The following is a 5,210-nucleotide window of genomic DNA, read 5'->3' as shown; positions in this document are numbered from 1 at the left end:
ATGTCACAGATTTCTAAAAAAAAAACTCATCACGAGCTTAACGGATTCGAAAAACTCACCAACTCTGCGGCTGCTCTCGAAAGAAACCGCATCGCTTCTTCGCCGTTCACGCCACGTGTGGCCAGAAATCCGTCCGCTTAATCGTCGGCTAATAGGCTTTACAGAGGCCCAAATAACGTTTTTAGCGGAAATTCCGGATCGACCGAAGTAGCCGCCGCGATCGGAACTGCAGCGACCCGATCGTGTTAGAGCCCGATATGACCAGCTCCTAGATGTAGGTACTGTTTACTCAGCCAACCGTCCCGTAAAGGCGTATTTACATAATATTAAATCGTATAGCCGAATTCGACCACATATTGTTCACATAATACGAAACGCGTATTCAATTCCATTGTTAAACGTAACCGAAAGTTAAGTGCCGTGGCGGTCGTATAAAACGTTTGATAATACTTATCCTAATAACGGTTTTACAATATCGAACGTCAACGCTTTTAAACTCTCCTAAAAAACTTAATTTTTAAAACTTACCTATCCAATCATGCTTGTTTTATGCGCACGTGATTCCAAAATCCATTACGTTTCATATACCTAGTGACATTAAACTTGGCCGTACCGTTCAGTTACAATTTGACAATAGGTACGTGTCCCGGTTCGTCCCATAGGAATAACACGTAAAAAAAGTATCACCCAGCATGACAACGTCCGCCGACCAGTCACTTTTACTGTGTACGACAATAACGACATCTCCATGATATGATATGTATAAATAGTGATCGACGGTACCTGCATCGTATAATATTATATTGTATTGACTAGTAGATTTAACAAATATAAAGAGTTAAAACTTATATTATATTATATTGTAGAATATAGATCAATTAGATAGGTAACTTATAAGCTTGCCATATGACAAACACGACACAACAGACGTTTTTTATTATTATTATTATTATTATAGCTTGCAAGAAAATTTAAGAAAAGCTTCAACTGCTGTTCTGTCTTTACTCCTTATGCCTAGAATAATCTATAAAGATAGGTAGGTACTTATGCCTATTCGTATAATTGTGTATCTATGACCACCATTACTCGCACGCGGGATGTTGCAGTGTGTGTACGTTGCACCTATAATCATAATTGCATAATAGAAATTAACTTTAATGGATGGATTGCATATTGTGTAGTTCTCCCGTACAAATATCTAAAAAAAAAATCCAATTTATGTAAATCATTATTTATTTTTTCTTATCACAATTGAATGAACATAATATAAAATTAATTTGTTTTTATAGTAAATAAGTAACTACTTCATATTATATTTTGGTTTTGTTAGAGGTAACATAATATAATTATTACAATTATTTGAGAAAATTTTAATAGTTTGCGAAAAAGGAATATACCACACGACGCGAACGATATATATGCACGCGAATGACTGTATACCTACATCATAAAGTATTATAAGTTTAAATGCCTGGTAGCAAGTAGGAAACAAATTCAATATTAAACTAATAAGATTAATAAAAGGAAATGAGGTTGACTATACATGATAAAATACGGTTTGTAAATTATAATGCCTCGTTTTAATTATTTTGATTTATAAACTTTTCTTGTCTTAAATACAGTTGGTATGCTAGTTATTCTAATAAATAATAGTTTAATAGATGAAATTAGAACGACGATAAATTCACAATCCACCAATCCATAATTTATTTTCCGATAGTTTAAAGAGTTTTTTCATCGTAGATTTATCGAACAAAATTGAAATCGATCTACTTAATAATAAGTAATAATATACTTTATTATTATTATCATTATTATTACTATTATTATGACGTATAGTTGACCACTTAAAATGTATATAATTATAAAAAATTGTTTTTCATTTTGACCGATTATTGTAATAGATATATAATATTATATTATATACTGCGACCGTGCGGGATTTAATTAATAATTCAACTGTGTCTCATCATGCGAGTACCTACAAGTATACTTACCTATACATTATAATACGTATATTATAATATTATATGAACCTATCCGCGATCGCGAGGAATGTAGTAATAATAAACTTAATAGAATATATAGGTACAATCTGTCCTGGCTAAATAATATTGATATCGGAAACATAATGAATAACGTGCATCTTGGGAATTTAAATAGCTGCTGTCGTCCGATTAGACTGAAATACTGTATTGAGTTAAATAACGTTTTATGATATCGACGATTTGAAAATCGTTCACAGAAACATCGGAATCAATCACTGATATTTTAAGTATTTGGTGTTACGATGTGTGGAGTGAGCTTGGATATTCGCAAAATGTTTGTAACTACTCCAATACTCTAGATATTTATCAATATTCAATTTAACTCGTTAAATAATTGTTTGAAATTATATTTTTAAATAGGTGTTATATTTCTCAGAAAAGCATTGTGTTTAAAAAAATAAAATTAAAAATTTACTACATCGTAATTCAAATAAGTGTTTAAAATTGATGATGATAAAATAATAGTTAAAATATAATTTTTTATAAAACAATTTTGTTTCACACTGGTTTCAATTATTTAAAAAAAAATGTATTTTCAAAAACGTTAACACTTCGATAAATCAAGTGTCAATTGTTAAATGTTCATTTTTAATAAAAATAAAAAAGCTCTATAAAGGTATTTAAATATAGGTGACATTTGACGGTATTTTAAGTTAGAACTTGCACTATGTGTAAGCTGTGTACCGCGAATAATATACTTATATACGAATAGTTTATGAATCTCGTAGTTAATCATCGATTATTAATTTTATTACTTTGTTATAAGTATAAGGTATTATGAAAATGTTGGTATACGCTATGGTGTAGGTACACTGTGTAATTAAGGACGAATTAAACATGAAACATGAAACATTATCAATTATTATATTATAATGGTTTTGATACAACATAATGTAAATAAGTATATAAATCAATAGGTCATATTATTAATAATACAACTATAGTCAAATTGTGATAAAACCTACGTCTACACTCAGATTGACCAGTGAACTTATATACCATAAGTACAATAAATGACACTTTTTAGATTCACTTTGAAACATCAAACAAGAACATTTGAATTTTGAGTTCATTATTGGAATGAGTCAATAATGTCAAAGTCTAAGAATACAAAAACATATAGCATATACCTAATGTACATTGCATTGTAATAAACACATTTTAATTTAGTTATGTATCTATAAAATATAAGTATATTCATTATTATATATTAATTTATGTACGTTGGCAAGGTGAAAAAAACATAAATATTGACAACAATAAAAAATAGTAAAAATATTTATTTTTTTTCTATATTATTGTTTCAAATATTTGTAATTTGTTATGCCTTAAAATTATGTAAAAAAAAATGTATTACGTTAATATTTGTTTTTACGATTCGTATTCCAAGAAAGGAATAACCGCACCGGAGACGGCATTATTATATTCAATATTATATTACTTAGGACATAGGTACATATTATATAACATATGAATATCGATTAATATGAATAATATATTAATATGTATCTTCCTACGTACATAAACTTTACTTTAGTACTTATACAGTACTTACATTATTATCATTATTATTTTTATTAGCATTATATGTTCAGTGTTCGTACGTTGATAATGAAAATAAATTACTATAGTTTATCGGATTTCCGGACGCCAAAATCACCATCATACACAAGAAACCGGAAATTTGCAAACAGAGCAACATTATAGCTTACGTCATAGTAATAATATATAGTTTTCGGTTGTCGCGGGAGTTTTAATAAGAGCATAATGCCATAATATAATAATACATATCACATTATTTGCTTGACGATTGTCAATCGTCTGAATATCTTTCATCTGTGTTGGATCATAAAGATAAACTTTGTTAGGATAAATGTGATTTTAAAATTTGTCTTATTTGTATTATATATCCAATATAGATAACAATATATTAAACATAAATATTAATAGTACTAGTAGGTACTAAGTGGTACCACTACTATAATAGTAGTACTATTATGTAATAGATATCTAGATACATAATACATATAAGTAATAGGTAATACCAGTTAACTATTTTAGATTAAATGTAGGAAATAATTTAAATAATATTACACTAAATCAATAAATATGTAGAATTTAAATAAAAATATCAAAATAAAATTATAATAACTAATAATTATAATGTATAGGTACCTAACGTTTGACTTGGATTTCTCATTATTCATGACTGGTTTTTATTTAATTATTTTCATCAAGAAACTTATTTTACTGCTTATAAATTTTGTATAATCTATTTTTCTTTAAAATACGATTTCGTAACTCCTTAAAGAACCACCATTTAGGGAATGTACAAAAAACAGAATATTATATAAGAATAAAAGTGTATACCATACTATAAGAAGTAAGAATAACACAGATTGATTATTCTTTCGATGTTTAACTTATGTCTCAAAATATTTTGCACTCGATTTTAATGCCACTTGAATTTAGAGTAGCAAGACTTAGAGAATAGTTTATACTTTAGTTCACATCTTATAAATCAGAAAATTCTAAATATACATCTTGATCATTTTATAACTTATAGATTTTATGTAATCTGTTTTTCTCTAAAATATTATTGTTTAACTTCTTAGAGAACCGTTTAGATGAAATACGAGAAGCAGGATAATATTTAGGATCATAAGTGTGTACCTGCCATACTAAAGATTATATTCAAAATTGAGTCAAGTACACTATTAGTCCTTTCCATACAACAAACGAGATCCTAATTGTTTTGATATACCATTATACCAACGTAATCGGCTCTTCTAAAATAGTAAATACAGTCTTCAGAACTAACGCATAATGGTGGGAGCTCAAAGTTAAATTCGAAAAGCAATGTTGGATAAGAATCGATACCTACATATATTAAACTATGCATAGTTTGACACATTTAAGCCACGAGTTGCTGAACAAACTCAATTTAATATAGAACCAAATTTATTTTATACGGTTATACAGAAAAAAATAATTATAAAAAAGATTCAAACACAATATCAGAACTATTTGATCGCTGGCCCAAATACAACATTGTGACATTATTGTTTTCAAAACGATATCCTTAAAAGTTATAGTCTCCTATTGTACAAACTTTGGTACTATCACCACCTGAAATATTTTCAACTATCTATTCCACGACTT

Source organism: Aphis gossypii, chromosome 1 (assembly GCF_020184175.1).
Source record: "Aphis gossypii isolate Hap1 chromosome 1, ASM2018417v2, whole genome shotgun sequence".
NCBI lineage: Eukaryota > Metazoa > Arthropoda > Insecta > Hemiptera > Aphididae > Aphis > Aphis gossypii.
Note: the sequence above shows the minus strand (reverse complement) of the source record.